Raw genomic sequence first — 12952 nt, 5'->3', positions numbered from 1 at the left:
CTAGATATAGTTTTAAAATGCAAAGTAAACTGCATATTTGTATAGGAACGAAGATACTTGGGAAAAATAAAGAAGAGCAATGCAATTGTGAAGGAATAAATCTGATTTTTGTTTTGTATTTTTTTTTTTTTTTTTTGAGATGGAGTCTCCCTCTGTCGGCCAGGCTGGAGTGCAGTGGTGCAATCTCGGCTCACTGCAACCTCCGCTCCTGGGTTCAAGCTTGAATAGTGTTCTTTGTTGAGGCTGTGGAAGGGATTCGATTAGGGAGTGAGATGTAGGTAATATTTTAAGGAGAATGATTACACTCTGTTTCTTATAATGGCCAATAATGTGGTTTCTGTCTGTGCCCACCCAAATCTCATCTTGAATGGTAGTTACCACAATCTCCACATGTGGTGGGAAGTACCCACTGGGAGGTAATTAAATCATGGGGGCTGTTTTCCCCATGCTAGTCTCATGATGATGAGTAAGTTCTCATGAGATCTGATGTCATAAGGGGCTTCCCCCATCACTGAGCTCTCGTTTTTCTCCTTCCTGTCACCATGTGAAGAAGGATGTGTTTGCTTCCTCTTCTGCCATGATTATAAATTTCCTGAGGCCTCCCCAGCCCTGTGGAAATGTGAGTCAATTAAATTTTATTTTTTTAAATAAATTACTCAGTCATGGGCACTCCCTTAGAGGAGCATGAGAACAGGCTAATACAGGTACTTTTTTTTTTTTTTTGCATTTTTGTTCTCTACATTCCATAAAGTTTAAAATATTTTTTAATCTAGCCAATAGTCAAGAAACACTCAAAATGAAAATATAAAATTAACAAAAAAAGATATGTAAAGAAAGTATAGAAGGAAAGAAGAAAAATGAGAAAAGGAGAAAGAATAGATTAACTCATATCCCTCTTGTGTGGATTAAAAGTGATACAATTTGGGAAAACTCTTTAAAGCCCAGTCATCAGTTTATGTCTTTTTCTAACTGCAGCGTCTGCTTCCTATGCTTCATTTTATTCTTCAAAGGGCAATTTATGGTCAATAACTGTTTTAACACTGTCTATAGGACATAATCTCCTAGGTCTGCTTTCTTGCAAATATAATAAAGCTACCTTGTGATACCTTCTTAATGTTTTCTATTAGTTGTTGGCTTTCCTCATGTTTAATTGGTTTCCACACTCAGGATTGTTTAAAGAGATTTTATTATTTGGAGAATACTATTTAGATGTAATGTTGCTATTGTTAGAAATAAGTCCATTGATAGAGATTTATTTATGATAATTTAAAATGACAAATAATTCTATTTTGAGACATTTACTGATCTTAAATTTAAATATGATATACAATAATCCCATTGGATAGCTTTTCACTGAGATCAGAGTATGGTCTCTTGAGAAAAAGTATTACCCAAAGGTCATACCACTTCTATTAAATGCTGCATTTTTCCATTATCAAACTGTATTGGAAGAATGAAATCTCTATTTATTATAAGAAGTAAAAGCAATTTGCCTGAACTTATTACAATCTGTTTAATTTATTAACCATAACTTCAAGTATAATACACTTAATAATTTATACTTTTGAAATACTTCTATGTGTCTTTTATTTTTTAAAGAGAAACACAACTGCCAACCTATGGAAAAGTCATTATTCTAATTAGAAAGATACTGGCGGCCTAGAGTTCATTCAACAAATCAATATTTAATTAGCAATGTGTCAAACTGCAGATACCAGTTACCATAGTATATGCTACTAAAATTAGATGTTTATCATCGATGTAGCTGTGAAGAGTAGGTCACAAAGACCTAAATAAAAATGAAATTAAGTATCCACATGGCACTCAAAGACAGCCAAAACACCTCTTTTAGTATGACCTTAATAAAGAAAACATGCCATCATGTTTCTAAACAAAGCATTCTGGCTTTTGTCATTTTTATAATTGGCTTATGTATATGATTAAAAGGACCTTAACAGTGGTGAAATCACAGAGTTGATTTTCACTGAATTCTTTTAATTCATAATTTTTTTTAGTAAGAGAACACCGTAATAAAGAATTTTAGTTGGTATATTATTTATGTGCTTTAATGCATGTATATGGTTACCATAGATAATGAAAACTATTACTTCTCTTACCCTTGAAAAACTAATCAACATTAGTGTTAAGTAAATTTCCCAGCATGAATCAAGATAGTTATACAAAGCAAAAAGCAAAAAGGAAAAAAAAAAAAAGAAATGTTCATAATTTGTAACTAATAGAAGAAATAATTACCTAAATATATTTTAATATTTCATATTTTATATATTAAACACACCTTGTCAGAAATGTAGGATAACATGTGCATCTAAATGTATATATTTGTATTTTATTTAAATACATAAAATGAAATACATAAAATGAAAACTAATATATTTATTGAGCACCAGTAGTGATTTATATATGAGATACTGTATTTGCATATAAACTATACCATAACTTGTAGTCTGTGTGTAGCATAAAATACTATACAAAATTTTTTTAGAAAGAATGAATGTAGCAAATAGAAATAAAATATTATGTCACTGACATACAGAAATTTGAATTTCAGGTAAATATTTTTATTTGAATATGTACATATCAAAATAACTGATGACAAAATATTAATCTGAATGAAGTTGACTTAAAGTGTTTTAAGATTGAGAGACAAGAGAGATAAAAGTAAAATTAGCAGAACTACAATATGCCATTAAGAGGTTCATATTAAATCTAGCACTATAGAAAAACTGGGTTTAGATAGCCAAAGAGTATTCTGTGCAGTGAAAGCACACAAATTAAGATATTTTGCGTCAACAGTGATTAGGAGCTTGAGGAATATTAATTGTACAATGGGGCAAACATAAAATAACAACAGAAAGAAATTAAATAGTACAATAATGAAATTTTCAAAATTTGGTGTGGAGGAAAGAGAGAACTTGGTGTCTATTGAAGGGAAATATATATTTTTATTAGAAAAGGTCAAACCACTGGTTTTTTATGGTGTCTTTAAAAATTACAAGTATGCCTTATATTAGTTATATTCCTACATTTAATAAGCCAATGCTTATTTGTCTTCTTTTATAATTAATGGAGCTTCATGTTTCTCGACGCTTAAAATTTACTTATGTTTATATATTTTTAAGCATTGCTTATTTCAAGGGAGGAGCAGCAAAGGCCACAGAAGCAAAGTCAGGAAAGCCAAAGGTGAGAAGAATCTACTTGTATAGTAGTTAGGAGTGTGGGCTCTGGGTCCTGTTTTGAATCTCTGTCTCCACTTCATAGTTGTGTGACCTTAGTCAACTCTCTTAACTCTTCTGTATCTCTGTTTCTCCATTTATCAAATCTATGTAACAATATTACTCATTTTAAAATATTTTGTGAGTATTAAATTATTAGTATTTTATGGTACCTATAGCAATGCCTGTTAAATAGCAAGAGCTCAATAGATATTGACGTACTGTTTTACCATGTTCTTTATTGTGACAAAATTTGGATAAACACAGCAATAAATATTGACATATTTCTGTATATGTCAACTTATAATCCTATAAAATCAATTAACAAAAGGCTTTACCATAAAATAGCTGCCATATTTTGTAGTCACTAAGTGTTTAGCAATAGATTTTTAAGGTTTTGGGATAGACAAGTAAGATATCTATAAATATATGTATAACTCATCATCTCTGCTCTGCACATATTTATATTACATTTGTTCATCTAAATTCTTGAGAGCAATTCAGACACATTATGCAAAATTGTTTCCCTTGTGTTTAGATTAATCTCTGTCTCTACTTGACCACAGTCTGGCTACTACTGTCACCGGTGCTGATTTCATAACATACAGACAAATTAACAATCTAAGTACAAAATATATATCTATATATATTTTGTATCTATTTTGTATATATATTTTGTAGCCATTTCATTTCCTTGGGGTAACTATAAAGCTTATAAAAAATGTCTTTTGCTACTTTTTCTCCCAGACATGAATTTATTTTAAAATCTAAAAGAAGAAAATGACCCTCTCTGAAAACCTCACTCAGGGTCCTATTGCTAATGACCCTGTCTTCCTTGGTAGGAAGTATTTTAGTTTTATTTACAAATATGAGTAAGTCATGACATATAAAAAATATAAAAAATACATATAATAGATTCTCAAGACTGGAAGAAATATACATATTATTTGTTCCAAACCTATTGCCGATGCTTCAGACGTAACACAGGACGTTCAGTTCCTAGGGAAAGAGAACATGGGAGGTGGAAGCATATTCCATTTTCAGCTATCCAACTCTTAAGAATTACGAAAGTCTTAAAATAGCCATCTATGTAACGTTAGCCTTTTTCTCAGCTCGCTCTCTGGAGTAAGATACTATGGGAATCCTTCTTCAGTGTCTTGTTGTGAATGTACGATGGCAGATTGATATATTAAACCAACATCTATTTTTTTTCTCTACAACATTTTATTATGCTTTGAAACTAGTATTAAAATATGGTATGTTTTCTTTTAGATTTTTCATAGCAAGGCCCTAAACTTAGCTTTCTATGATATGAACATACATTGTAAATTCAATCAAGAAAACTTCCCAGTAGGAGAGAGAGCGGTTTTCTCCCCCACCACCAATGTGCAATTTGACTTGACTACGTAGAATTAAATGACAGAAACTGCCTAAAGTGTTGAAAGAAAAAAAATATGAAGCTGTACTTGAGCCCAATAAGGCGTTTGAATGAATTTGCCCTTCAAAGTAAAAAACAAAACAAAACAAAACAAAAAAACTTAAGAATAGAGTGAATGCTGTGAAAATTAAGTGTACAACCAAAGGCAGATGGAAAATAAATATAAAGCAAATTGTAGTCTTCAGAAAAGAGATTCATTGCACTTTAGACTAGTTTCCTTGAACAATTACACTGCCAAGTGAATATATGTTAGGAGACAGAAATCAAAATGGGGCCCCACCAGTAGGGGGATGAAAAAGGTGGAGAAGGCGTAGCAAAACAAGGAGAGGAAGTAGAGTGGCACAGGAGGCCGAGGGGAGGGAGGAAGAGGAGAAAAAGATTAAGAAGAAAACAATCAGACATCATTCAAAGAATTTACATTAGTAGGTAATGAAATATAGTCAACATTTTGAAAGCTATTTTAACAAGGAAATGAGAAAAATAAATTTTCATATATTGAATATGCCACAGATCCTCTTCAAGGTTTACAGGATAACCCATTTGAAGAAAAATAATGGCACTTAAACATAAACAAGGTGAAAGCAACTGCTGAAGAGACTTCCCTCATTATTCTAGCAAGAATCCAAGGCACTTCAAGCATCTTTATGGAATGAGACTGGAAAACATCACCTCTCTACAGTTTTCCAGTGATGAGCTCTCTAGGTGACTGACAATGAAAAGAGATCTCTGCTCTCCATTCCCTATTTTGATGTTTGTCTTTTGATTTAGAAGCAGATATTTTTACACTTATTGTTCTTAAAAGTGGTTATTACAAATCTGTCAAACATCGATGTCATAGTTACCCACAAAGCCTGCTAAATTTTCAATACCTAGACTACCTTCTGGGTTCTGGTTGATAACTTTTAGTTAGAATCTAAGGATGATTGATAACTTCTAGATAGAATCTAAGGATGTGATTACCCTGAGGATAGCTATGTTTAAAACTGTTTTTTTATTTTATTATAGTTTACTATAGCAATAAACCATTAAAGGAATTTAACATACCAATTCAAATATCAAATATAAATAATTTCTAAAAATTACAATCTTGTCCCTTTAAGATATTTAGGACCTTTAACAATTTTTTTATTGAGAGAATTTGACATATTGCAAGGTGAATGAGGTTTAAGCTATCTTTGAATTTAACCAAGGTAGAAAGCAAATTCTTGACTTTAGAGAAACTCAGTCAAAAACGATGCTTAATCTGTCATCACGAGGGAAAATTTATGTTTCTAAGTTTGTAATTGTGTTACCTTCTTGACAATTATTAATGTATTTAATCAACATTACTAGACATAATTTAAATCATTTCTGTTATTGCTAAAACAAAATTAAAACAAATTTGTAGCAGCATTTGGAAAGAACTATTTATAAAACAATGTGGTATGTTTTACTACAACATTCATTGTTAATGGGATATAATAGAGTCTAGAAAAATCATTACTCCATGACTATTGTAAACCATTATCCTTGTGTTATAAACTGAAATAATTGAAACCATAGTCTGATATTTATTTTGGGTAACTTCCTTGAAAAAGGCTTTACTTTCCAAGTACGAATTAATTGTATTAAATCATAAATTATCTCAAGGGAGATACTGTGATCTTTTGGGTTGATAATAGTAAAAACGTATTTACAAAAGCAAAAGTTCAGATATGGTTTTCTGACTTTTATTAAGACCTTTACTTAAATTTTAAAAAACTGGAGTTTATTTTACCTAGGCTTCAACATAGTCACATTTTTTGATGGTGCTGGTATTCTAGAAGTTACAGTACCTTCACATTAGAATATAATTGGTGTATATTGGAGCTGGTTCTCCATAGCCAATTGTGTGCATCTCCTACCAACTATGTATTCAGAGATATAATATTTGATCATGTTAGCTTGAAAAAAATCATACCAGGAATATTTAAACTATGGAAACTGGAAATGTTAAATCATATTCCACTCGTTTACTCTCTGATGGCTGGTTTACCAGTGCATTCTGCACAGATGTATGCTTTCTCTGTACATATCTGCAACACACCAGTTTTGTAGAACCAATGATTATTTAAGAAGTATAAAACTTAGTGATGCCTCAACAGAATTTTAGAGCTTCATTTTATTTTGAAACTCTAGAATAATTTTTACTTCATTTACAAAATCAGATCATTGTGTGTCTATTCAAATTATATGTCTTAGCTCTGGTTTTAAAAAATAGTTATTTATATGTTTTAATACTAAGATGGATAGAAATTAGACTGTGTTATCATGTTATGTCTAAAAATTACAATTAAATTTAGAAATTCTTTTACAAGTTCATTAATATTATTATGATCTTCACAAATCATATTATCCAACATTTATTTTATGGATGTTAATAGTATCTTGTTTCAATACTATTTTCACTATTGAGGCTATAATGGTAAACAAGATGACCATATTCAGACACCATATGTAGACAATTACCATAATAGACATGCTAAAGTAGAAACTTAGAAATCAAGCAGGAGGAACACAAAACCTATTCAAAGAAAAGTGGTATTTAAATTGAGTTGGAAAGGATGAATTGGAGTTAGCTAATGAAAATATATTGGGAAGAGAATTTCAAAGAGAACAAGTGTAAAATTTAGGCAAAGGATCATAATGCATTTGAAGGACTGAAAAACTCTATTATTACCAGAGCATAAAACCTGAAAGAAAAAAGGGCCATAAATTACATTTACATTAACAAGGTGAGATTATGTCCAGCATTTTAAATGATTTAAAAAGTGACTAAAAATGACTATCCAAAATTTGGTGTTTGGGTAAAATTACTCAGAATCTAATGAAGAAAACAATTAAAATTACTCTGAATCTAACGTGGAAAATAATTAAAGGCAAACACTGCAAATAGGGAAACAATATAGGAAGTATTTTTGTAGTAATCCAAGTAAAAATTAAATGAATGAAGGATATTTGATGGAATGGAAATGCTATATTAGAAATACTGCAAGGTTAGAATCAGTGGCTAGTACTACAGGGCAGAAAACCTAAGGCAGACATTTGGCTAGGGATATACATGTAAATATTTCAGAAGTGATAATTGAAATTATGAGAGCTGATGTGTTTTATGGGAGGGTTGAAACATAAATGAAAACTCAAGGATAGAGCTTTGAAGAATGCTATTTTAAAGAAATAGGCAAGAGAAAAGAGCAAAGGACATATGAAGTGGCATAAAGAGGAAAAAAATGAATAAATCCACTAGTTGCTTGAAAAATAATGGAAGGGACTCAAGACTACGTATACAGAAAAAGAGAAAAATCCTTTATATTGAGTTTGGGGAATAGGAAAAAAGAACAGACAAAAGACTGATGTGTGAGAAAATAATGAAAAAAAGTTTGAAAAATGGAGAAGACGAAATAGTCTATATTACTAGATACCTAGATTTAAATAATAGGCAATATTAGTTAAGTTTGCTTAATGACAGGTAGGAGCAAAAGAAGGAATTGCAGGAGGGAAAGTTTTAAAGGATATATATTTTAATATTGCTGTTATAGTTAAAGAAAAAATGAGTGGTAAAGGAGGCTCTTTGTTGCTGGAATTTGTTTACATTGAATAAATTCGAGAATACGTATGTGCAAGTAAGAATAGATCAATAGAGGAGATATACAATTATGTGGGATTGATGAAATGATGTTTTTGAAAAGAGAGGAGGAAAGGGAATCAAGACCACATACACAGAAGAAGGAAAAAACCCTTTATACTAAGACTGGGAATAGGAAGAAAGAACAGAAAAAGAACGAGTTTCTTTTATTTTTATTTTTGAAAGTGAGATTTAAGACATGTCAATGTCCCGAGATTTTTCTTAAGACAACACGAGTTCCTTTTGTGCGATCTGTGTCAGCACACAGAAATAAATCTAGGTAAGGAATAATGTGTAAAATGAGTAAGAATAGTGCCGTAAAGAATGGATCAATATTCATATTTTTTGTATTGAGATTGTTTCATTTTATATACCATCTATTCCTTTATTAAACTGGATGTAATGTATTTTCTTTTCTCTAAGGACATTAATTTTTTTCTTATATCCTAAGAACATTCCCTAGGTTTTCTTAAAATTCGTTTCATTGGTCTCATTCTTTCCTCTTATGAACTTTTCTTCAAATGTTTAGCGATGCATTGCTCATAATGTCCACAAAATGATTCAGGATTTCTGCGTGTTGCTTTGATTCAGTGGCTAGCAGCCTTTATATCTTTACCATAGACAGGGCTATTAAGTGAGCGATTTATTTTGTTAACCTTGAACTCTAAAGTGTGTGTATATATGTGTATATATATAATATATGTGTGCATATATATAATATATATGTGTGTATATATACATATTATATATATGCTTTTTTCTTTAGTGTGCTTAGATTACCCAGAGAAATACATTTCATTTTCCTCTGTTTAGAACAAGACTGTTTATCGTGCCTCAAAGTGAAGGAAAGGACCACATACTTTAGTCTTCTATATTTAGACTTCTGCCTTTCTTTTCTTTTCTTTTCTTTTTTTTCAAACAGTACACATTCAATCATCTATCACGGTGAAGGGGAGACTATAGCACCTAGGAATGTAACCACTATTTCAACAGACTTTCAGGCAATTTTCCTGTTTCCGGCACTACCTCAGCCTCACATTCAGAAGCACTTGGTAATATCCATTCTTCAGCCTTGCAGATTTCTAACTCTCCCAAAATCAGTTTCATTTCAGAATTTGGGTTTGTTAATTTCACTTGTCATATATCCATCTGCCTTTCAGTTTTAAAAATTGTGTTCCCATCCTATTTTTTACCTTTTCTGGATTCCTGTGAAATTTTTGCCTTACAAAATCTTTTCTATTGATTTTATTATTATTTGAGGAAAGAACAGGAAAAATTAATCTGTCCAATCTTAAATATTATACAAAAGTGATATGCTATTGCTTAAAACATATAGATAGACTAACATAAGAACAAATTTCCAAAATGACTAATTCATTGCTTATTCATCTGAGCATATTTTAATCTTATCTCTCTCTCTTTATATGCATTTTTTCTGCAGTTGAAATTTTGTATGTTTTCATAGTCTACGTGTATTCTTGTTAATATCTGAAAGTTTTACACATGTTTTTCTTAGGATAATTCTTTTGAATACTATTCATAAATTACATGTATGAGCTTTTATTATTTTAAGCAAACTCACCATGTGTCAGTACTTGGAATTTTCCATATTTCTGCTAATTTTATTATATTCTTAAGGGAAAATATGTATAAGTTTTTCTGAACAGCCTGGCCTTTACAGAAGCATTTATCATGAAAATTATTCTGTCATTGTAACATTTGTTTCTCAAACAATCACAAAACTACATATGTAACTATACCATTGAATTTTAAAGTGTTCATAAACATTGTTCCAAAGTATTACTAATTTAGGCTTATTTAGCATAACTCAGTAAGGTTTGTGGATATGGCTTATTTCCATGTCCAATATTTTTCATGAATATTATAACTAACACGCCCTTTGTGCTGCGTAGTAGTTGTGCAGAAGACTTCCCACACAAGGTGCTTTATTCTAATATTCAATTGGCACATTCTCAGATATAAGATTTCACTCTTGACTAAAAGTGGGCTTTATATTTTCTTTGCCTTTTTGTTTACATATTTTGTCGTCACTGCTTATGAACACATATCATTAAAGGAAAGGGGGAAATGACTAGTTCTATTTGTAATAAATAAATTTACCACATAATAATGCATAGTTTGAAATTCTTAGTGCTTATTATAATTTTCCATGGCCCTGATCTTTCCTGTAAATTTGTTGTGCCAGAACATTATCTGAGCTTTAACTTTTGACTCAAAAGCCACCTCTTACACCTAGTTTTCCCTGAATAAATCAGTTGAAAATCACACTTTTCCCTTTTCATTGCATTCACTTCATGCTGTCTTAGTCCATTTGAGCTACGACAATAAAATACCTCAGACTTGGTAATTAACAAATCATTGAAATGCATTTCTTACAATACTGGAGGCTGAGAAGTCTAAACTCAAGTCACCCACAGATCTGGTGTCTGGTAAAACCTTGTTTGCTGCTTCATAGATGGCATAGCTTGCTGCAGTCTCACATAGTGAAAGGAACAGAAGAGACTAATTTGCTCCTGTAATCCCTTTTAAAAGTGCACTGATCTCCTTCATGAGTGTAGGGCCTTCATGATTTAATCACTTCACAAAAGGTGTCATCACTTAATACTATTGCTTTGGAGATAACGCTTCAACATACATTTTGGAGGAATGCAAACCATAGCACATGACAACCATCAGTTAAAACATGTACTTTAAAAAGCATACACAGAATAATATCAAATTGTAGGGCATTTTATAATAGGGATAAAAAAAGAAAAAAGAAATTTTAACAAACATATATAACCACTTATGTTAAATATTCTTCTAATTTATTGTAAACTACCTTATATGGTTGTAAATGTGCTTCCCTGGACCTTTTGGATTACACCACAATTGATTTTTGTTAGTTAACTCACCACAGAGCACAGCTTATACAAATAATTATCTTAATATAGTTCTTCAACACAGAGCAGCATATTCATATTGAATAGAATAGACAGGTATATTAGGAATAAAGGCGTCACGTCTGCCTTAGGTAAAAATCTTGCATTCCAGGTGCTTTCTTTCTCTAGCAAACGAGCCACTGAAATCCTGTTCGTTTCCATTTAAAGCTTAAAAGCTAGTGAAACCTCTAAAATAATTTACTGAGCACAAATTTGCCAAATATTATTGCTATAAAAACAATCGACCAAACAACTAAGTCACCGAATGAATTTTATTATTTCTTTTTAGTTGATCATTTCAATTTTGTCTTATAACAATGTTTTAATGAATTCAATATGTCTCCTCCCAAGTTCCTTAAGTGTTTCTAATATATTTATTTAACATATTGATGAAGGTAGTTGAAAACTAATTATTTAATTTTTTTCTCCGTATTCACAGTAAAGTTTCACTTTGCCCTACTAAGTTTAGAAAAGCAAAATGATCATTTTTTTACATCTCTTTTCAGTGAAAGATGTGTATGAGACACAGTTCCATTCAATGGGAGGTAGAAATAAATCAATAAATGGAGGCTTCTAATATTTTTTTTAAATAGACACACTAAACTGAATTCTCTTTTTAGGTGTGTCTATGTTGCTTCTTTACCCACCACCATTTTATTCTAACTGGATGCAGACAACCTACCTGAGTGTACAATAGTCATCTTGCAAGGATGAAAATAAAAGCCCCTTGATAACAGTGGCGCAGCAGAAATTAGAAGGATCTAGATTTCTAATCACATTGTCCAGCCACTAGTTCAGTGGTAGTATATAACAAAAAGTCACCTCGTTATCTATTTAAGGCATTATTATCTCAAATTATTTAACTATAAGAATATATGCTTTTCTGTTGTTTTTCCCTTTACCATTTTCTGGTCTTTCTCTTTCACAAATATTGACATACTTCTACATAATTTCTTAATATTATACTATTCATTGTTTCATGAGATTTGAAATTCTTCCATACTTTTCTGTCTGTTAAGTTAGTCTATTTCTTACATTATTTATCATTTTATTTCGTTATAAAGTTACTTATCCCTGGATTGTATATATTAGTACAGAATAAATTATAGGTTTTCTGATTAGAGTAATTATTGGGCTATTTTCAATGGTAGAATAACTATTATTTGCCTTATCTGCAAGTATTTTATTTCACTTTAATTATCTCAATTTATACATATTTTATCTCTTATTTAAATAAATACATTATTAAATTTGAAATATTTATATATTTAAATTTTCTAATGAACATATTCCTTTTATTTTTATTACATTTCATTGTCATTTCTTAAAATCATTTTCACTCTAGTTTCAAAGTAATAATTTATTAATCAAACTTTACCTGTCGTTTAAAAAATTTCATTACATGTACATACTTTTTTATAAGACCATATTAAAATCAGGCCAGAAGTCAATAAGTTCTAAGAGTGGAAATATCTTCAGTAACTCTTCTTACAGTCCACAATTTTTCTATATAGTCAATTTTAAAGTCACCTATAAACTCTGCTAATGAATTTGGAGTGTATCCTATAGCTATAAGAAACTAACCAAAGTTAGTTTTTCATCTGAAAAATTATATCTTTCAGTGTTCTAAAACACACCTTTCCAGGATTCTCTAGGGTGTTCAATTTATGAGTTATTTATATATTTTAAACACTAC

General features: G+C 30.7%; 1 long non-coding RNA gene across 1 annotated transcript; it reads left to right on the top strand.

Moving 5' to 3' along the window:
- Window positions 1-530: 530 nt before the first annotated feature.
- On the top strand, window positions 531-6841 carry LOC129060202 (uncharacterized). The gene is made up of 3 exons (XR_008526732.1): window positions 531-619; window positions 3141-3201; window positions 5182-6841. It is a non-coding gene; the product is annotated as an uncharacterized LOC129060202 (long non-coding RNA).
- The last annotated feature ends 6111 nt before the right edge of the window (window positions 6842-12952 follow it).

The sequence above is a fragment of the Pongo abelii genome, chromosome 1 (assembly GCF_028885655.2).
Source record: "Pongo abelii isolate AG06213 chromosome 1, NHGRI_mPonAbe1-v2.0_pri, whole genome shotgun sequence".
In the NCBI taxonomy this organism is placed as follows: Eukaryota; Metazoa; Chordata; class Mammalia; order Primates; family Hominidae; genus Pongo; species Pongo abelii.
This window is presented reverse-complemented; position numbering and strand designations above follow the sequence as displayed.